This window comes from Mastigoproctus giganteus, chromosome 11 (genome assembly GCF_048544385.1).
Source record: "Mastigoproctus giganteus isolate SK-2022 chromosome 11, ASM4854438v1, whole genome shotgun sequence".
NCBI classification, from domain to species: Eukaryota; Metazoa; Arthropoda; class Arachnida; order Uropygi; family Thelyphonidae; genus Mastigoproctus; species Mastigoproctus giganteus.
In genome coordinates, this window is record NC_143585.1 from 58,420,410 (window position 1) to 58,443,767 (window position 23,358).

Here is a 23,358-nt window from a genome sequence, read left to right on the forward strand (position 1 = left end):
GACTTACATTACATTAGCATTAGTAGAGGCATTTGATGCAAGAAAGCAAGCTTATGCAGCATCAGCCAAAAAAAAAAAAAAAACCCACTTCCACCTCACCCCTCTGTTCGTTCAAAATCCTGTCCAGCTGAGCCTTAAACTTATTTAGGCTATCAATAACAACACCAACCAACCACCCGCTGGCTAAAGGCAAATTTCCGCACGTCTATCCTACATCTGTCTTTCCTCAATTTGAATTTATGCCCTCTCAGGTGATTTTTCTGAGCTAGAGAAAGAATCCCATCAGCATTGAGCATTATTTATAATTATTTATTATTATTTATAATTTTTTTTTATTTATAACATTATTTATAATTTTTTTATGACTGAAGATTTCAAGTGAAGGGACACGCATTTTACCATAATGTAACAACTCACAGAATTCCAGCTATTGGTATTATTGCAAATGCAATAAGACTGATTTACTACCCGTTTATAATTAATTGCACTAACACATGGGTTGCCAACTTAATTTGTGATGCGATCTACATTTTTTCTTCAAAATGTGCTGCGATCTACCATCTCAAGAATTTCATTGCACATGGTTAAAAAAGTTAATCAACACATATTGAAAAATGTTGTTTATAAATTTTAAAATTTAATACAATTCAGAATTCTTATTTTAAATTCATATGTATTTAAATTTTTAATTTATGTGAAGTTTGTGTGTTATGTTATCTGCCAAGCTATCAAAATCTGATATATACTGTGATAAGGCCAACTGTAAAGAGTCTTCTGCATGTGAGCCTGTAAGAGTAGAGCGATTCTTCGTCTTTTTGTTTAAAATATGAAAAGATGGATTCACATAGATATGTGGAACCAAAACAAGAATTTAAAAGTTCACTGCATTTTTTTTTCATATTTGAGTACTTTTCTCGGCAAACGTATTTCCAAAACTCTTTTTCTAATGATCTGGCTTTTAGGAAGATATCGTTTTGCAATATAATAATTTCATTTTCAAGTAATATTTCCTCCGTGTGAAAAATCTCAGTGATTTTTTTCTGCAGTTTGTTTCGTCTCTAAGTCGATATTAAATGGATAAGAATTATATTGAACTATATTGGTAAAATCTGCCAAAAAGCCAGATTACACAACCACTTCCTATCTTGCAGCTGCTGATAATCATATCCCCTTTGTTAAACAAATTTTTTAATTTCATTCAGCAAATTTCAAAATCTCTGTAGAAACTTACTCCGACTCAGACACCTCAATGTTTTGAAGGGGGGACACATTCTGTGTGTAATATCAGATCTGGTTCATTTTCATTGAGCTGCATTTCAAAAAGTCTCCTTTGAAGAGATTGTCCTCCGATGGAATTCACGATTTTGAAAGCTATGTCCAAAACACTTTTAGTATTTAATCTTTTGCTGGCTAACACTTGTTGGTGGATGATACAGTGGTAACTCAAATTATATGGGAATTCATCATCCTTTTGGCACAATGCGATGAATCAGTTAAGATGCCCCATCATTGTTTTAGCTCCATCTGTTGTTATTGATACAAGCTTAAATAGTGGTAATTAAATTTTTTTCAATAAAATTTTTGAATGCGTTAAATATATCAAGACCTCTAGTTCTTTCTTTTAACGAAATCCATACGAATAAAATTGAGCAATTGAGCTGTATCACTGATGTCTGTAGATTCATCCAGTTGTAAAGAAAAGGACACACCATTAGCAATATGAGCATGCATGCTCACATTTTTACAATGCATCGCATCACAGTATTTCGCGATAATTGCAGATCTTGAAGAGCATTTTTAATTTCATTTTTGTTCTTAAAATTTTCAAAAAGAGAATCTATTTCTAAAAATGTCTTTGATGAATTGACCATCAGAAAATGGTTTGCATTTTTTTGAAGATGACTCACTTTAAATGATGCCACAGTTACTGCTTTAGATTGTAAATTAGGTGTCACAAAGAAATTTTGTTGTGCGAATAATATAGATTTAATTTCTTTTAATTTATTTTTTCTAAGGTCGCTATTAATCAGAAAATCCGATTAGCATTTACCATGGAGTGCGTTGAAGTGCCTTTCTAAATTTCTCTTTTTTGGGTATAGCCACGGAAGCATTGCAAATCAAACAACATTTTTCTTTTATCATTACAAAAAAGTATTCTAGTTCCCACTCCTGATGAAAACGATACGTTTTACTCTTTTTTTCGTAGTATTAATTTTAAATCAAATCAAATTAATGTATAAGTACAGTTTAGTTATTAATATTAAGTAAGCTAAATAAGAATTCCACACATACACTAAGCTCTGCACAATGAACTACGTGAATTTTCACAAGACAAGCCTAGTGGCTGCGTGACAACAAGAGCAGTCACGTGGTTCAACGGATTGGTGATAATCGTATGCAGTGGGGCCTTTAATAATAATAAAACATTTACATTTCGACTAATCTATTTATTATTATTATTATTATTAGCCATATGGTGCAAGGAAGCCTGAGGCTGCTGCACCAGGCAAAAAAGAAAAACTTTCTGAATTACACTGAGAGAAAAAACAAGAGTCAGAAGTAGAAGGGAATCACCAAGAAAGAGAAGAATGATGATATCCAGCTCAGGATCCTGGATGTGCCAAGCCCATACTCACAAGATGTAAGCCCCTGGGGATCTTTTTTTATATATATTTAAAATTCGTCATGATCGACCAAAATTAAAGCCGCGATCGACTTGTTGGCCACCCCTGCACTAACAGAAAGGCCCAGTAACCCAGCACTAACAGAAAAGTTCAGTAGGTTGCTGAACATTTTTCGATACAGCAAGTCCCCAACTTATGTAGCTTTGGACTTACATTACATTATTTATAATTTTTTTATATGACTGAAGATTTCAAGTGAAAGGGACACACATTTCACCATAATGTAACAACTCACAGAATTCCAGCTATTGGTATTATCGCAAATGCAATAAGATCGATTTACTACTCTTTTATAATTAATTGCACTAACAGAAAAGTGCAGTAACCCAGAAAGTGCAAATTGTTTTATGGCAGTGACCTCCAGAAATGTGCTTTAGTAAAATGTGGGTTCATGTGGAGTGATAATAGTGAGTTTTCATCTTAACCTCGTGAAGTTCTTTTCAGAAAATTTACTTTTGACTGTTATCATGGTGCCGACTAAGAGAATAAGTGACAGCAGTACTAGTAAATCTATCAAGAAAAGGAAAGCGATCGAGTTAGATCAGAAAATTAAAATAATAAGGATGTATGAAAACGGCCAAACATTAACAAGCATCGTGTGGAATTCAGATTTGTCACTGGCAATGGTGAACACAATAAAGGAGAAAGATAGAATACGAGAAGCGGTAAAGCGATCGGCACCAATGAATTCAACTATAATAATCAAGGCTACGAAATACAAATCAGTTTTTAAAGTACAATAACATTCATTTTTTCTTCCTTTTATATTTTCTTATGTGCCACTCTGGCCACTTCACCACTGTCCCAAGGCGTCTCCGTAGCAGCAGTGCGTAGCTGTTATTTATTATTTGGTTTTTAAGAGCATTAGCAACTAAGGCCATATTGCTCCGGGATATGCGGTGGTCAATCCCTGACCTTTCCGTATTTGGTGGTGACGGGCTCGAACCCCAGTCTAATCAAGAAGCGTGTGCTACGCACTGCTGCTTCTTCCCACCTGGCTACGGAGGTGCCAACAGTGCGTAGCACACACTTCTTGATTAGACCGGGGTTCGAGCCCGTGACCACCAAATACGGAGGATGCAGAAAGGTCGGGGAATGACCACCGCATATCCACGGAGCAATACGGCCTTAGTTGCTAAGGCTCCTAAAAACCAAACAAATCGCTGTCCCCAGATAAAGGTTTTAATTGAACTAATTAAAAATATATAAATATTTTTCTTCATTCTTTTGATGATATTATGTGGTTTTTGTAATTTTGGCATATGGTAGCAATATTTTTTTAGTCATTCCCAAGTCTATTGTATATGATATCAAAATTATTTTTTGCATCCAGTTCCTTTGTAACCACATCATAGTATCCAATAAAATTTGTCAGACAAGACTTCCGCTTAACAAACCCTTGCTGTCTGAATTATTACTGCAGTCTTGTCTAGATGATCCTGCAATGCATATTTAACAATTGACTCGATTATTTTCGCTGGAAAAGAAGTTAAACTAACTAGTCTATATTTACTCATGTCACCCTTAGATCCCCCTTTGTGAATTGGGGATACCTTTGCACATCTCCAGTCATGGAGACTTCTCCCGAGTCCAAGGATGCTCTCATAATTATGGCTTACTTCCTTTGTCGCCTCCTTTAATATAACTGGATATATTCCATCCATCCCAGGTGCCTTTGTTATTACTAGCCATATAATGAAAGAAGCCTGAGGCTTATGCTGCACCAGCTAAAAAAATTTCCAAGTTACCCTGAGAGAGAGTTGCTGATATTAGAGATTTTATGACGCAACGGCAGCTAAAGGCCATTATGTGCCAAACAATGGTAGGGGAGAGAGAGAGAGAGAGAGAGAGAGAGAGAGAGAGAGAAGTAGAAGGGAATCACCAAGAAAAAGAAGAATGATATCCAGCACAGGACCCTGGGTGTGCCAAGCCTATACTCACCAGATGTGAGCCCCTGGGGCACTTATGTTTAACTTCAACAATTTCTCCTCCACTTTGTTCTCAGTTATTAAAAAATCATTAAGCACCCTGTTAAGTTTGATAAATTTCTGGCATTTTCCTCCCTTAATAACTCCTCACGTGCGAATGTAGATGCAAAATACGCATTCAGATATCTGAGGAGGATCATCAACAGTCGACCCACCAACATCAAGTGGACCAATCTGATTCTCCCCTTCCTTCTAGAGTTTATATAAGTAAAGAGGTTCTTGCTGTTTTCCTTAGCATCCTTTGCCAAAGATTTCTCGTAATCTGACTTCGCTTGCCTAACCTTTTGATTGAGCGTGTACAGAGAAGGGCAACAAGATTGGTGAGGGGAATGAAGGGATCCTCTTATCACGAGAGGCTTAAGTTCTGCAAATTGCAGCAGTTGCAGACTAGGCACCTGCGAGGTGATCTGTCTGAGGTGTATAAGGCCTTGAATGGGTTGAGCATGCTGAATTCTGATGGGATTTTTCCACTTGTTCAGATTACGAACATAAAGAGGCATAAACTGAAATTTAGGAAGGACAGATGTAGAACAGATGTGCGGAAATTTGCCTTTAGCCAGTGGGTGGTTAATTTCTGGAACAAACTTCCATCTGTCATTGTGGAAGTTGATAGGTTAAATAAATTTAAGGAGGAACTGGACAAATATTTAGAGGGGATTGTTTTGTAATTTTTTTTTTTTTTTTGGCTGATGCTGCATAAGCTCATACACTTGCTTTCTTGCATCACATGCTACTGCTACTATATATATCTACTACTTTAGCTTATATCTACTAAAGGCTTCTGTCACCTGATAATTTATATGCATCCCATGCATTTTTTTCTTCTCTGCCACGAGTCTCATTAGTTCATCTGACATCCTTTTTACGCCTAAACCTTGAACAATATTTCTTAATCGGTATGAAAAGCCTAGTAGCTTCCACAATTAGTTTCTTAAATGCTTCCCACTGTATAGAATTTAAAAACTGTCTGAGATCGCTGTAGTCACCTTTATGGAAGCAAAACCCATCCCTTTACCCCTGATGGTAATTATATCTAAGTAAATCCCACATTAGTACACTGTGATTATTGCCACCTAGTGGTTCCTTTATCTGCAGTTTCTTAATGCATGAAGAATCACTGCTGATAATCAGATCAACATTACCCCCAGGAGCTCACATCTGGTGAGTATGGGCTTGGCACACCCAGGGTCCTGAGCTGGATATCATCATTCTTCTTTTTCTTGGTAATTCCCTTTTATTTATTTCTCTCTCTCTCTCTCTCTCTCTCTCTGGGGGTAATTCAGAATTTTTTTTTTTTTTTTTGCTTGTGCAGCATAAGCCTCAGACTTACTTGCAACATATGGCTAATAATAATATAACAAAGTTATGGCAGCTCAAGTTCCATTCTCTCTCTCTCTCTCTTTCTTTTTTTCAAGGTATTACTCCCGTTTGCATACATTCGATTACAGTGCAACGAAACATCAGTATGCACTAGAAAATAATAAAATAAAATAAACATAGGTATATGCCCACAGCAATTATATATTACGAACTTATGATCAAGCCCGCTGAACGTTACTTACAATATTTCCGAAAACGCTACAGAATGAATCGTACAAATCTGGTTTTAACGTTCTATATTCAAGAGTGCCCCAACTATAACCTTGTCGACCACGTAGAAATAATAGCGCCACCTTTATTATATCCTCATATAATACCTTATCATAAATATTATTATTTGTTATCATTGTGGGTCGTTGTATTGGAGGGAATTAAAAAATGTGGTAATGGCGGGGTTATGAATAAAATTTTTAAACACTGAAAAAAAAAAGAAGAGAGAAATAAATGTCCATCGATGTGTTACTTTTTTTTCACCCTTCTTCCTGGTGTTCTGTGATGTCACATAAAATAACTTTCTCAAATTAGGCTGAGTTGCAAGTTAGTAGTCAACGATTTATATTATAATCCTAAAACAGGGAAATGTCTATCGATGTGTTAAATATTTTCTTATCCAGCAACAATAGTTTATTTTCTTTTTCCTGGTGATCCGTGAGGTTAAATTAAACAACTTCCTAAAATTAGACTGAGCTGTAAGTTGGCAATCAACGATTTATATTATAGTTCTTACGCAGAAAGAACTATAATATTTGGTATTTGTTAAAAAATGAAAAATGTGATCACATACTTAGCATAAATGTATGCAATATAACTTAAGTAAATAACTACTACTGGCAAAACACGCATACGTTTATCTACCTGTCCGTATACCTATGCGCGCAGAGTAGTATCTTACTATTTGGGTACTGTATATCTGACGAATCCAGATTTTCTGGAATCCAAAGCAATGCTTCCCACGATCGTTCCCCGCTCTATATAAAAATTTTTTGGTTGTTCTTCCCCTGTTGTCTAGTAGCTTCCACGTAAATAACTACCAAACTGACGTTTATAAATATTTGTTACATTGAATATTTTGGATGTATTTATACAATATGTAATACCAAATGCATAAATAAATAACAACAAGTATGTACAATAATAATAGTAAGCATATAGATATATGAATAATATAGATAAATGAATAGAACTCATTTAAGTTTATTGAACATAAGAGCAGAAATACATTAGGCCTATCCAGCCATAAAATAGTAAGCATAATTTTTTTTTATGCAGAAGAGTATTTAAAATAATCTTAATTAAATAATTTAACTAAATTTAAAGCATTATATTTATATATTCATTTATTAATCATATAACATTTATTAATCATTAATCATATAACATATTAAATCACTCATATGAGTGATTTAATGGCATTAAATTTTAAAAGAATTTTTTTCAGCACTCAAAAGGAAACAGATGATCCAAAATCATCATTATCAGCCATTTTCAATCCACTGCAGAATGAAGGCCTCTCCAGCAACTTTCAAGTTCCTTCTGTTTTGTGCAATGGCCATCCATTTACTACCCACAAACTCATGAATTTCATCTGTCCATCTCCGTTGTTGTCTTCCAGGTTTTCTCTTAGCTCCTCTTGGAGCTAAGAGAAATGGAAGAGAAGCTGAGAACTACACAGCAAAGAATGTCCTTTACTTGAGTTTGCTGCCTAATCCACATGTTTCTCTTCTTATCTAACAGTCTGATTCCCAATATAATTTGTTTCATTCTTCGTTGTGTAGTTCTCAGCTTCTCTTCCATTCTTTTGGTGAGTGCCCAAGTTTCACTTCCATAAGTCATGGTGGGGAGTATACATTGGTTCATTATTTTACATTTCAGACAATTAGGATATTGCTCCTCAGTATGTGACTATATTTCCTGAATGCTCACCATCTAAAATTTATTCTTCTCTTGACTTCCAGCCATTTATCATTATTACAGCTAATGACTTGTCCCAGATAAGTATATGACTCCACCTTTTCAATTACTGCTCCTTCAATCATTATATCCCTTTCTGTGGCATACTTGTTCATCATTACTTTTGTTTTAGCCATATTCATCTTTAGTCCAAAATCCTTACTAACTCTGCATAACTGATTCAGATTTTCCTCTTAATTCTTTGGAATTGTGGCTTATGACCACAATGTCATCTGCAAATCGTAAATGGTTTAGGTACTCTCCATTCACATGACTCCTTTCTGCGAGCAGTCTAATCTTCTGAAAGCTTCCCCAAGGGCAGCAGTAAACAACTTCGGAGATATTGTGTCTCCATGTCGAACTCCTTTCTCAATTTTAAATTTCCTACTGTCTTTGTCTAGTCTAATAAAGGAGGTAGCATTCTCATATATTTTCTTCAAAATCATAATATGTGGGGTATCTATGCCTTGTCTTTCCAGTGCCCGAAACATTGCCTTATGCTGTATGGAGTCAAATGCCTTTTCATAATCCAGAAATGGCAGGCATAATGGTGTTTTATATTTGTTTGCTTTCTCCATTAGCTGTGACATTATGTGAAGGTGATCCATAGTTGAGAATCCTGTCCTAAAGCCAGCTTGCTCTTTCGGTTGAGTGTCATCAAGTATTCTTTGTAATCTGTTAGTAATGACCCTTGTGAACAACTTGTAGATGTGGGATAATAAGTTAATTGGTCTATAATTTCCAGATTCTGATTTATCTCTTTTTCTTATGCAGCAAAACTATGATTGCATTATTCCACTTCTTAGGCATCACACCTTTTCTAATGCATTTTGTGAAGAGTCTTGCCACTTTTTGTGTCACATCTCTTCCTCCCTATTTTAACAACTCTACAGTAACTTCATCTTCCCCCGGGGCTTTCTGATTCTTCATTTTCTTCAACGCATGTTCTACCTCATCAGGAAGAATATCAGGTATGTTGCATGTGTTACTAATTTGCGATCCATCTTCCCCACTGTTGGCATCATTCCCTTGCTTCTTGTATAACTCTTTATAATAGTCCTCTGCTATTTGAATTATGCCTTCTCTGCTATTTATAAGTACACCATCGCTATTCTTCAGTTTCAGTATCATTTGTCTTTTTGTATTACTGCTCGTGGCTGCTGATTTAAATCTTTTGTTTTCCCTTAATGCTTGTTCTACTTTTCTTGTGTTCAATCTTCTTATGTCCTCTCTGAGTCTCTTTCTAATGGCTTTGGATAACTCAGTTTACTCAATTTTCTCCCTGTCAGTGTTTTTCTTGCTCTTCATTTGTCATCTTTTATCATAACAAGTGTTTCTTGACTGATTTTTTTCTTCTTTGGATTTCTTTTTCCCTATAGGTTTCTTTGGCTTTATCACTTTCAGAAAGTTGTAATATTCCTCATCGATATCTTGGTCCTGAATATCCGTTATCAACAATTAAAGGTTCACCCTTGACATTCGGAACTATAACAAATCATCCCAAATACAAATAAGTTTTCTTTCGAGTGCTGAAAAAAATTCATTTAAGTAATTTATAAAATTTTAATATAATATTTCTATATTATTATTATTTCTCCTTAAATAATTAATGAGAATAAGAATTGAATGGTTTCATAAGATAATATTGAGGTAAGCCTCTTCATTCAATTTAATTATTTATAATGTAAAACAAATTGAACTTCATTGTTCTTATACATTTTAGTATCAAAGGCTTCAGCAAAATATAAATATATTCTTCTGTGGCAAACTCAGAGTAGCCAATCAGACATTATTATTAGCTATATGGTGCAAGGAAGCCTGAGGCTTATGCTGCACTAGCCAAAAAAAAAAATCGAGTTAGCCTGAGAGAGAGAGAGAGAGAGAGAGAGAGAGAGAGAGAGAGTAGAAGGGAATCACAAAGAAAGAGAAGAATGATGATACCCAGCTCAGGACCCTGGGTGTGCCAAGCCCATATTCACCAGATGCAAGTCCCTGGGGTTATGGTGCAAAGAAGCCTGAGCTTATGCTGCACCAGCCAAAAAAAAAATTGAGTATACCTGAGAGAGAGAGAGAGTCAGCAGTAGAAGGAAATCACCAAGGAAGATAAGAATGATGATATTCAGCTCACGACCCTGAGTGTGCAGCCCATACTCACCAGATGTGGGTCCCTGGGGCTAACATGATGCTATAGCACAAACCTATACATTAGTTAACCTGAGGCTATTGCCCTAAACAAATTGTTATTTTCAATTACTATACACCATCAGGCATCTCTCAGATTGTGGAAATAACTTCACAACTGGGTTGGCATGATTGCAACACCAGGGATAGGCCAATAAGCCTTGAAACAGTGCCATCTGGGTGGCACTGTTTCAAGGCTTATCCTCAGTGGTGCCCACTGAGAATAAATAACAGTAGTCTTCTATATTAGTGAAGCATTACTTATTCGAGGTAGTGCAATACATGGCAACTCGTTGTGAAGGTAGTCACAATATGAGATACAATTAAATGGATGCCTTTACTACTTATGTAGTTTTCATTATGAGTTCACTATGGTGTATTCACACCAATATTTTATAGTGTATTTTAAACTCATAATAGATTATGCCTTGAGCATTTATATTTTTTTTAACCAAAATCATAATTCCTCCTCCTCCTCAGCCCCTGAGAAGGAGGAGAAGGAGGAATTATGATTTGGTGGAAAAATGCCATCAGATCTTTATGTAGCCTTTAAAGGTCTGTCCATATGTCAGAGTGTTGAACATCGATTTCAAGGCCTTAGCTTTGTTAAAGCCAATGATCCCCAGTAGGAGGAAGAAAAGCCTTGGGATCAGTTAATGGATAAATTGCAAGGGATTTGGACTGAATGCGAAATAAGTGCTATTACCCTGAAATTTTTTCCAAATGTAAGTAGAATAGCATATAAAGACACTATGGTTTAAACCTAACTTACATTGTATATTCTTGCTAATTGGATATGGCTTATTTAATGAAAAACTCAACCAGTTGGGTATTTCAACTAGAACTACATATTTTAATTGACTGGAAGAAGCATGTGAGCATGTATGTCATATACTATTGCTGAGCGTTCTGATTGCAACTGACAACTTTCATAGCATTTCAGACTGCTAGGTCAGTGTTTCAAAGGACTGTGTCCTACTAGGCTATGAAGAATTGAGGGACGAATAGAGATTCAGAAAGGAAATGCAATTATTAGAATAGATGCAGATGTGTGGTACATTCTGAAACTTCAGTGGGAAGCATACTTGAAATTAATGGACCAGTTGTCGGAAGGAAAAGATCATAGAGTCAAAGAGTTTGTCAAATCCATCCTGGAGGCCCTGAAACTAAAGTGTGCTATCGAGTGAGTGATTGGGTGGGTCAGAAAACTGCTAGCTTGGGGGGGGGAATACAAGGACTAATAGATTAACAGTAGCCGCTGGCATAGGTGAAAGTGATTCTTGCACTGCTTCTATTCAGATGAGCAGCATCCTGGAAAATAAGATACAGGGTATTTCAGAGACTGCTGGAAGTTATTGCGGTACAAGTAAACACATGAGTTGTGTTAGGGTAGCTAAGAATAGGAACAGGTGCATGTATATTTGCATATACACCAATGCTAGGAGTTTGGTAAATGAATTTGAGATGTTAATCAAAACATTAAAGGCAGATATTGTTGGGATATCAGAGACGTGGTGTCACACAGATATAAGGAATGCAGAACTGGAATTTGGGGAGTACAATGTGTACAGAAAGGATAGGAAGGGTTATGTTATTAGTTAAGAAACACATAAATGACTAGTAACCATGACAGGAGGGGTGGTGAGGAATTATGATTTTATAATCGCTGAACAGTGCAGTGTCGAGTCAGTTTGGTGTAACATAAGCATTGGGAGATCAAAATTGAGGGTAGCAGTGTGTTATAGGCATAATGACTCTGATCAGTATAATAAAAAACTGTACAGGTAAATAGAGTGGGCCAGTAAATCAGAGAGTTTTATAATGGGGGATTTTAATTTCCCGGATAATGATCGGAATTTGTGGGTTGGTTACTTACACTAACAAGGCTTTTGTGGATTTATTGGATGATTGTTTTCTACATCAGCATATTCAGGAGGCAACTAGAGGGAGTAATACTCTTGATCTGATTATCAGTAGTGATTCTTCATGCATTAAGAATCTGCAGATAAAGGAACCACAAGGTGGCAGTGATCACAGTGTGCTGAAGTGGGATTTACTCAAAGAGGTAACTACCATCAGGGGTAAAGGGAAGGGTTTTTGCTTTCGGAAAGGCGACTATGGTGGTCTGAGACGGTATTTAAATTCTATACGGTGGGACCAATTGATGATGTTACCAACAGCAAATTCAAAATGGGAAGCATTCAAAGAATTAATCTTGGAAGCTACTAGGCTTTACATACCAACTAAGAAATATTATTATTAGCCATATGGTGTAAGGAAGCCTGAGGCTTATGCTGCACCAGCCAAAAAAAATTCTGAATTACCTTGAGAGAGAGAGAGAGAGAGAGAGAGAGAGAGAGAGAGAGAGAGAGAGAGAGAGAGTGAAAGAAAGAAAGAAAGAGAGTCAGAAGTAGAAGGGAATCACCAAGAAAGAGAAGAATGATGATATCCAGCTCAGGACCCTGGGTGTGCTGAGCCTATACTCACCAGATGTGAGCCCCTGGGATGCATTGTTCAAGGGTTAGGCCTAAATGGATGTCAGATGAACTAATGAGACAAGTGGCAGAGAAGAAAAATGCATGGAATACATATAAATTAATGGGTGACATGGAAACCTATGATAGATATAAGCTGGTCTGTAACCAAGTAACAAAGGAGATTAGGTAGGCAATGGCAGATTGGCAAAGGATGCAAAGAAAAACAGCAAAGAGTTCTTTACCTATGTAAACTCTAGAAAGAAAGGGATGAATCAGATTGGTCCACTGGATATTGATGGTTCAAATGTTGATGATCCTGCTCAGGTGGCTAACAAACTAAATGAGTATTTTGCATCTACATTCACACATGAGGAGTTATTCAGGGAGGGGAATGCCAGAGGTGAGTTAAACTCTGGCACTGAGCTAGATGATTTTATAATAACTGAGAGGAAAGTGGAGGAGAAATTGTTGAAGATAAACATAAAAAAGGCACCTGGGGTGGATGGGATCTATCCAGTTATATTAAAGGAGGCAGCAAAGGAAGTAAGCGAACCCTTAGCCATAATTATGAGACCTTCTTTGGACTCGGGTATCCATGGACTGGAGATGTGCAAATGTGACCCCAATTCACAAACGAGGATCAGAGGGCAACAGAAGTAATTATAGACCTGTTAGTTTAACTTCTGTTCCAGGAAAATTAATGGAGGCACTGGTTAAAGAAGCACTGCAGGATCATCTAGACAAGACTTCAGTTATAGCTTGGATGCAGCATGGTTTTGTTAATGGAAAGTCTTGCCTGACCAATTTAATTGGATACTATGATGTGGTCACAAAGGAACTGGATACAGGGAATAACATTGATATCATATATTTGGATCTTAGAAAGGCTTTTGATACCGTTGCACATGGAAGACTGCTGCACAAATTGGAGCAGTGTGGCATTGGAGGCAAATTGCTGCTGTTGATAAAAGGATGGTTGAGTGGGAGAAGATAAGAGAGTGGTAATCAATGGACACTGCTCATTGTGGACTAAAGTTATTAGTGGAGTCCCTCATGGTTCAATGTTGGGTCCATTGTTATTTTCTGTATTTATAAATGATATTGATGATGGTATATCAAGCTTAATGTCCAAGTTTTCAGACGATATGAAGGTTGGCAAGGTTGTTAAGGACACTAATGACAGTCCGCTGCTGCAAAAGGATCTAGAAAAGTTGAGCAGATAGGCTGAGGTGGCAAATGAAGTTTAACATTGACAAATGTCAAGTACTACATGGGAAGCAGTAATCCCAGAGTAACATATCAAATCTGTGGTACTACACTGACAGGTGTAGAGAATGAAAAGGACTTGGGGTAATTGTGCAGGCAAACAGATATGAAGTTTTCTGAGCAGTGTAGACCGTCTGCAAGAATAGCGCATGGTGTCTTGTCAATTATATACAGGAATTTTTTTTTCTAGCAGAGATAAGAAGGTGATTATCCCCTTGTTTAAGGCAATGGTCAGTACCTTGAGTACTGTATACAGGTCTGGAGTCCTCATTTTAAGAAGGATGTAGAGCTGTTGGAACGAGTATACAGAAGGGCAACAAGATTAGGGAATGGAACAAATGGTTGCTCTTACGAAGAAAGGCTTAAGTTTTGCAGATTACAGTGTCTGGAGACTAGGCACCTGCAAGGTGATCTGATTGAGGTGTATAAAGCCTTGAATGGTTTGAGCATGCTCAATACTGATGGGATTCTTTCTCTTGCTCAGAATAATCACCTGAGTGGCAGTAGTTTCAAATTGAGAGGAAAGGTAGTTGTAGAATATATGTGTGGAAATTTGTCTTTTGCCAGCAGGTAGTTGATTGGTGGAACACACTTCCATCTTTTGTTATGGAAGTTGATATCCTAAATAAATTTAAGGCTGAGCTGGACAGGTATTTGGAATGAACGGAGGGGTAAAATGGGACCTGGTTTTTTTTTGGCTGATGCTGCGTAAGCTTGCTTTCTTGCATCCATATACCTCTACTAATGCTAATGCTAAATCCTTGAGTGGATTATAAACTGCTTGCTTATGAAAATATTGGGAATTGTTGAAAATTGGCTGCTTGCTTATGAGAAAATAGGGGTTCTCAGCAGTGTAGTAGAATGCCGCAGTGAGCTTGAATTCTATCTCTGAGGAAGAGTTTCTCCAAAAAATGAATATTATCCATGACTGAGTATCTTGTATACAAGTTCCTGGGAACTGACCATGTTACAAATGGAAGTAGGCAAGGATTTGTGGTAATCTGTTCCTATGGGTGTCCAGTTTCACACTATAGCACTATTAAGCCTACAACTTGCCTAATCTGCAGCTTCCTCCTTATATGCTAAATCATGATAGCTTATAAATTACATGTTTAAACTGCTCCTGTTAGCAGCTCCTTCTGCTTCACTATGGCTATTGATTCTTAATGTTTCATGTGACTCCTTCTGCTGCATTGTAATTAATGACCATTCATGCAGTTCCTTATGGTGCAAGACTATTCCATGAAGCCTATGCTGCTGCAAGGCAAATAAGCTTGATTAATTTACAAATCATTTATGCAACTTTGTACTGTGATGTAAATAACTTCCTCACCCTTCTTCTGCTCAATTATTTCTTACAGGTGCTGCTTAGAGAGTCAACTACAGAAATTTACATACAGTTCACTGTGATTGTCACAGTGTTCTCAGTTCTGTCAAAATGCCAAAATATTGGCTGGGACTACTTAATATAATAAATTAAAAAATAAATTCTTTCTGCACACATTAAAATTGTCAACTTCAAATTCTGCATTCCCAATTTTAGAGTGACCCCATATTTCTGTTAATGTCAACATTAATAACTTATCCAATTTATTTACTAAACTCCTATTATTAGCATAAAAAAAAAATTATCATTAGCATATAAGCAAGTAATTGTGCACGTATTTGTTTTAAGTAATTTACACAGCCCATGTAATTGCTAGTCCCATGTAGACTAGTAATTATATGGGCTATAATTTGTAATGCTTCCTTTCCTATTTTTCAGGCTACTGGATATCACAATAGAAGAAATATAAGAATTAAGTCTACTGTTCTTATGATTGCTTTCATTAAAGTATTAGTCTGTGTATCCCTCCAAACTAACAGTTTTCCAACCCACAAATATAACAAATATAATTTGCTGATTCTTGATAGCATCAGTAAATTATATGACAACTCATATGACCACCATAATAATAATAAACACTCCAATGTCCCTAACAGTAATAGATCTGTTACCAACCAATAAGCTAATCATAATTGTGGATACCAACTGTAGCTCCCAGCTTTGACACAGTCAAATGAAAATCACACCAGTACCCAACAAACATCACACCTTAAAGATTTCATCCTGGTGACAGGACTTGCTGTTCTCAATCACCTGAGCCAACCAGCAATCTTAAGCAACACCCATAAGAAGTTGACATCAACTTGGCAACACCATTTTTCACTGGAAAGATACAGGCCTGGATAGACTATGACAAAAGAAGGGAAAGTGACCATTAAGCAATAACATTTAGACTTATGGACTCCACTACCTGTACAACCAGATTTTCCATGAAGACAGTAGTAGTAGTAGTAGTGGCATGTGATGCAAGAAAGAAAATGTATGAGCTTATGCAGCATCAGCCAAAAAAAAAAAAAATCACACCATTCCCTCCAAATGCCTGTCCAGTTCCTCCTTAAATTTATTCAACCTATCAACTTCCACAACGACAGATGGAAGTTTGTTCCAGCAATTAACCACCCGCTGGCTAAAGGCAAATTTCCGCACATCTATTCTACATCTGTCTTTTTTTAATTTGAATTTATGCCCCCTTAGGTTCGTAATCTGAACAAGTGAAAGGATCCCATCAGAATTCAGCGTGCTCAACCCATTCAAGGCCTTATATACCTCAATCAGATCACCACGCAGATGCCTAGTCTCCAGCCCCTGCAATTTGCAGAACTTAAGCCTCTCTTGGTAAGAGGATCCCTTCATTCCCCTCACCAACCTTGTGGCCCTTCTCTGTACATGCTCAAGTAAATCTACATCCTTCCTGAAATGAGGCCTCCAGACCTGTATGCAGTATTCAAGGCGTGGCCTGACCATTGCCTTATACAGAGGGATAATCACCTCCTTTTCCCTGCTAGCAAAATTCCTATATATCATTGACAAAACCCCATGACCTGCCCTGGCAGCCTGTCTGCATTGCTCAGAAAACTTCATATCTGCCTGCACAATTACTCCCAGGTCTTTTTCATTTTCTACCACCTTAAGTGTAGTACCACACAGTTGGTACGTTTCTCTGGGGTTACTTCTACCCATATGCAGTACTTTGCATTTGTCAAGGTTAAACTTCAGTTGCCACTTCTTAGCCCATCTGCCCAAATTATCTAGATCCTGTTGCAGTAGCACACTGCCATTACTGTCATTAACAACCCTGCCAACCTTTGTATCATCTGAAAACTTCGACATTAAGCCTGATATACCTTCATCAATATCATTGATAAATATACAAAACAACAGTGGACCTAACACCGAACCCTGTGGGTCTCCACTAATAACATTAGTTCAAGAAGAGCAGCACCCATTGATTACCACCCTCTGTCTTCTCCCACTTAACCATCCTTTTATCTATTGTAGCAACTTACCCTTAATACCATTCTGCTCCAATTTGTACAATAGTCTTCCATGCGCAACAGTGTCAAAAGCTTTCCTCAAATCCAAATATATGATATCAAGATTAAATCCAAATATATGATATCAATTACAAAGGAACTGGATTTGCATCCAGTTCCTTTGTAACCACATCATAATATCCTATCAAATTTGTCAGACAAGACTTTCCCTTAACAAACCCATGCTGTGTCTGAATTATTGCTGCAGTCTTGTCTAGATGATCCTGCAATGCATCTTTAACCAGCGACTCCATTATTTTACCCGGAACAGAACTGGTCTGTAATTATTCATGTCACACTTCGATCCCCCTTTGTGAATTGGGGATACATTTGCACATCTCCAGTCCGTGGGAACCTCCCCTGAGTCCAAGGATGCTCTCATAATTATGGCTAAGGGTTTGCTTAGTTGCTTTGCCGCCTCCTTTAATATAACTGGATAGATCCCATCGACCCCAGGTGCTTTTCTTACGTTTAACTTCAACAATTTCTCTTCCACTTTGCTCTCAGTTATTACAAGATCATTAAGCACCCTGCTACAATTTGATAACCTTCTGCCATTTTCAAACCTTAATAATTCCTCACGTGTGAATGTAAATGCAAAATACTCATTCAATTTGTTTGCTATCTGAGCAGGATCATCAACAGTCAAACCATCAATGTCAAGTGGACCAATCAGATTCATCCCCTTCCTTTTTGAGTTTATATAAGTAAAGAAATCCTTGCTGTTTTTCTTAGCATCTTTTACCTAGGATTTCTCGTAATCTGCCTTCGCCTGCCTCACCTCCTTTGTGACCTGATTACAGATTAACTTATATCTGCCATAGGCTTCTGAGTCGCTTGATAATTTATATGCATCCCATGCATTTTTCTTCTCTGTCACGAGTCTCATTAGTTCATTTGACACCATTTAGGCCTAAACCTTGAACAATATTTCTTAATAGGTATGAAACTTTTAGTAGCTTCCACGATTAATTCCTTGAATGCTTCCCACTTAGAATTTACTGTTGGTAACATCGTCAGTTGATCCCACTGTACAGAATTTAAAAACTGTCGGAGACCACTGTACTCGCCTTTACGGAAGCAAAAACCCTTTCCTTTACCCCTCATGGTAATTAAATCTTTAAGTAAATCCCACGTCAATACACTGTGATCACTGCCACCTAGTGGTTCTTTTATCTGCAAATCCCTAATACATGAGTGATCACTGCTGATAACCAGATCAAGAGTATTACTTTCTCTGGTTGCCTCTCGAACATGCTGCTGCAGAAAACAGTCATCCAATAAATCCACAAAAGTCTGACTAGTGTGTGAGTGCCCAACCCACAAGTTCCAGTCAATATCTGGGAAATTAAAATCCCCCATTATAAGACATTCAGATTTACTAGCCCACTCTATTTCTCTGTACAATTGTTCATTGTACTCATTCGAGTCATTAGGCCTGTAACACACTCCTACTCTTATTTTTGCTTTCGCAGTGCTTATGTCACACCAAACTGACTCAACAGTGCACTGTTCATCTATATCAACTGGATGCACTTCTTTTGATTTTATGTTTTTCTTTATTAACAGCATAACACCTCCCCCTTCCTATCCTGTCTATCCTTTCTGTACACATTGTACTCCCCAAATTCCAGTTCGGCATTCCTTATATCTGTGTGACACCACATCTCTGATATCCCAACAATATCCGCCTTTGATGTCTTGACCAACACTTCAAATTCATCAAATTTATTTACTATACTTCTAGCATTGGTATACATGCACCTATTCCTATTCCCAGCCACTCTAACACATCCCATATACCCACCTGTTTCACGATGACTGACATCCGTCCCTGAAACCCCCAACACCCCTCGCTCCAGGTCGCTACTTATTCTAATAGAAGTAGTGCAAGAATCACCTTCACCTCTGCCTACGGCTACTGTTAAACTATTAGTCCTTGTATCCCCCCAAGCTATCAGTTTTCCGACCCACCTAACACTGCCTCGATAGCATCAGCAAATATTCTTGCACCCTTTCTATTTAAGTGTATCCCATCCCTGTAGAAGCAGTCTGTCCTGTTAACAAGTACAGTCCAGGCTGAAAAAAATTCTACCCCTTGAGCCAGGGCCGAATTGATCAACAAGGCTCTCATCATATACTCCCTCCTATCATGTCTGGGCAGAATTGCAGACACTTTCAAATTTAACCCTAATTCACGCCTTTTTTTCAACAGTGACCTGTACTTGTTAAGTAATTCTGCCGGTCTCCTACTCTTAATATCATTAGTGCCAACGTATACAACTATATCACCTTTTGTGCCCTTAAAAGATGATATCTGCTTTACAATGTCATCAACCTTTGCCCCTTGCAGACATACCCTGGTCCTGTTCCATCTATCCTTTCTACAAAGGATGTTTCCCTGACAATAGAGTCACCAACAACTACTAGTTCCTTTGGGACCAGCGCAATCTGCCTTGGGGGTTGCCGCTGTGCTGCGTGATGACCAAGTGCAAGCTCTGGCGTTGATGTGGGCAGCTGAGAGCCTGATGGGCTCCTCAATTTAGATCATTCGAGGGCATCCACCCTGTCCTTCAAACTCTCATATAGGCCCATAACAACGCTGAGTTGTCGCCTGATTTCCTTACACTCCTTACATCGCGCACACACAAAGACATCCCCCATGGCAATATCATGTTCCGTTCCAGATAGTTCGGCAAACATTTCACAAGTTGCACATTTTTTTAGGCTGTGACGCGTTGGAGAATCGCCCCCCTCAGTTCTTCCTCGAGTCACAGCACTCCTGCCACCTTGTGCCCGTTGCTTTGCTGCTCTAGTTTGGGGCATGATATTTTAAATTAATAAGATCGATAAATTAAATTAAATGTCAATACTACGCTATCTAATAGAAACAGTGAAGCGTATTACTGTTTCTATAATTATATGCTAGAGCTACCTAGCTATCTCAATTAAAAATTTGAATTCCCTATCACTATATACAAAAACAATGCCTGCACTATTCGAACAAACTAACGGTTTTATAAAGTATTACGTATATCTACAAAAACTGTTTATATAAATTAAAATAAAAATAACCAGCGTAATTAGAACTATATGACTACGTATCAAGTACAATATAAAATAACAATTAAGTAAATAAAAAGCAAACACTTATCATTTTTTTTCGGAGCCTGTAACTCGCAGCTGTATTTTCTAGCAAAATATCCCATAAAGTGGGATATTTTGCTAGCTCCCTCCAGGAAGAACACACGGACATCAGGACTCAAGCCACTGGATGCGATTCCACAACCAGAATCAGCTACATCCGGTAGATCCGCCTGAAGCCCTAAAATAGCTACATGTAGAAGAAGATATTAAGCTACAGGGCTATCTCCTGGTGTATGCCAGATAACACCATGCTTTGCAAACAAGACAATGCCACCAAGAAAACATTTCAACATTTGCCTTGTCCTCCAACAAAAGCAGAAGCTTTGAGAAACAAGTTAAAGACCTAAGAAATGAATACACAAAACTCATCAGAACCAGAAAACCAAACAGAATCTGGTGGCCACCACAGGTAACTTTGCTACCTTGGGGTACAACTGTATGCAACAAACTACTACAGGGTGACACAGATGGTGTTGACATAAGCAACCTCCCAGGATTTGAACAGAAACATTACCTTTAGTTGGGAAGACACTGTGGAAAACATCCTGACAACACTTTTTCCCATAGATACCAGACCTGACACCAATATCTTGAACAACAACCTTATCACACTTTTTGGAAAAGCAAAGTTTAGATAACGGATGAGATTTTAAGGTGTAATACAGAATAAAGGATTTCACCCCTACAAGGATAATTCTGTTAAATCTGACCAAAAACTGGGATTAGAAATCCAATAGTATTAGAATGCACTTATTCTTTAATTAAGGATAACAATAACAAAAGTTATTGAATGACATTATTTATGTGCTTAATTATTTCAACACTGCTACCACCAGCGCCTCCGTAACCAGGTGGGAAGGAGCAGCAGTGTGTAGCACTGCTTCTTGATTAGACCGGGGTTCGAGCCCGTCACCACCAAATACGGAAGATGTGGAAAAGTCAAGGGAATGACCACCGCATATTCTCGGAGCAATATGGCCTTAGTTGCTAATGCTCCTAAAAACCAAATAACAAACAACAAACTGCTACCACCAAAAGTGTCAATAAAATGAAAACATGGGCACACCTAAAGGGGGGTTCTCCAGGAACATTTTTATAAAGCTAGTAATGTGGAATATACGAGCCTACCCAAATAAAATTTCTAGATGCACAACAACACTAACATTTACATAAAATTATCAAATCCAAACATTCAACAAAGCCAACATTCAAAGAAGCTTATGCTGCATTGCTAGCAATGCAGTATATACTGCTGGCAGCAGAAACCACTGATGCATTACAGCCACCCTTCATTATGGAAGAATTAAGTCTTGCAGACTTAATTTTTAACAAACTTGGCTATAAAGAAAATTCCAAGTCATAACTTGCCAGATGTTGAAGTAATAAAGAAATTTTGGGTGCAACATTCAGACATTTGTAGAAACTATACAACACAGGCTTGCTGCAAGTGCCTTTCTGAACACCTGGAAAACCTCTATCTGCATCTTTTACCCAAGGACACAGGCAAATCCTTGACAAGTCCAGGTCCTATAGACCAATAGCTTTATTATCAGTGCTAGGTAAGCTGCTGGAACACCTCGTCCTTTATAGAGCAACCACACTAGCTAGAAGACAATCTGACATCTGACCACCAATACAAGACACTATACAGAGGATGCCATTAACAAAGTTGTCTCCATACCAAAGTACATGCCCAACAAATATCCACAAGCCATCGCCACAGACTTTGTGGGCACCTTTGACTTCAAGCATATTTACTGGGCCTTTCTTACTGCCTGTACAAATTGCTAGGATCAACATCAACCTTACCAACAATCTAAATAGAGAAAAGAAGGCCATAAGGGACAAATTCCTACAAATCTGGCAAGTCAAATGGGTTAACAGCCAGAAAACAACCATAACCCAGTCTACACAACGTTAGACGAATTCTGTCCAACCCAGAAGAATTCTATTCACACAGATCACATCTCTGCTGGGTGGCCAAGAACAACTCTTTTTTGCAGATCCATCACCCTCAGACGTACTAGACTGTGATCACAACTACAGCCCACTCTAGTAACTTAACTACCTTCACTTAGCTACCCTTCGGCATTCAGCAGCAAGCAAGCCACTAATACACTGTTGACATATGCTCTGAATAAACTTTATGCTTAACCCCCATTACAGGGTTCCATAATATGAATCTTTGAATAATTATACACATGGTCTCAAATGTAAATTTAGCAACAAAATTGTATGCATAGTATTTAAAAATGCATTCACTTTGATTCATTTCAGGGTTGTACATATTTGCTACTGATAAGCATAGCAATTCTTAAGATCAGGTTTATTATCTATTGATGCTTGCCCATGAAAAAGTAAAAAAAAAAAAAAAATTAAAAAAAAAAAATTGGTGGGTTACTACATACTAATGTTTCGTTGCACAAATAAAACAAATTTCTAGACCTCCATAAATTACTATTCCACATGTCATCATTTGAAAATTTCCTTCCATATTCCCCTTGTCCCTATATGTTTAAAGGAGCCATAAACATATCTCTGTATGGACCTCCTGTACTGACATTTTGTCTAGGGTCAACAAATTTATAAATCAGTTAAATATATTGATTTATAAATTTGTAAATATAAATATACTGTTAGCACTTTGACTAAATTCTATTTGATAAGAACATAAAATATTCTACTTTATGATCCATCTCTCTAATTTTATATAACAGAGGAATGAAGAAAGGAAAAAAGCATTTATTTTTTTCCTGTAGGCAGGATGGTGACACCTAAATGTGGTATTAGAGAACCACGCAAAATATAAATTAGGATAATTAAGTGTAAATGAAACATTTAAACCAAATCATCAATTTGAATCTA

General features: G+C 37.4%; 2 protein-coding genes across 3 annotated transcripts in view; one reads left to right on the forward strand and one right to left on the reverse strand.

Annotated features, from left to right (window-relative positions):
- UQCR-Q (Ubiquinol-cytochrome c reductase ubiquinone-binding protein) overlaps nucleotides 1-6,342 on the reverse strand; it is a 54,278-nt gene extending 47,936 nt beyond the window's left edge. Inside the window, exon 1 of the mRNA XM_090384828.1 lies at nucleotides 6,235-6,342. The gene's annotated coding sequence lies outside the window, so the exon portion shown is untranslated. The remainder of the gene's footprint in view (nucleotides 1-6,234) is intronic.
- Nucleotides 6,343-6,525: 183 nt separating this feature from the next.
- LOC150078032 (putative phosphorylase b kinase regulatory subunit alpha) overlaps nucleotides 6,526-23,358 on the forward strand; it is a 608,767-nt gene continuing 591,934 nt past the window's right edge. For both annotated transcript variants that reach the window (XM_090384728.1, XM_090384727.1), the window contains exon 1: nucleotides 6,526-6,589. The gene's annotated coding sequence lies outside the window, so the exon portion shown is untranslated. The remainder of the gene's footprint in view (nucleotides 6,590-23,358) is intronic.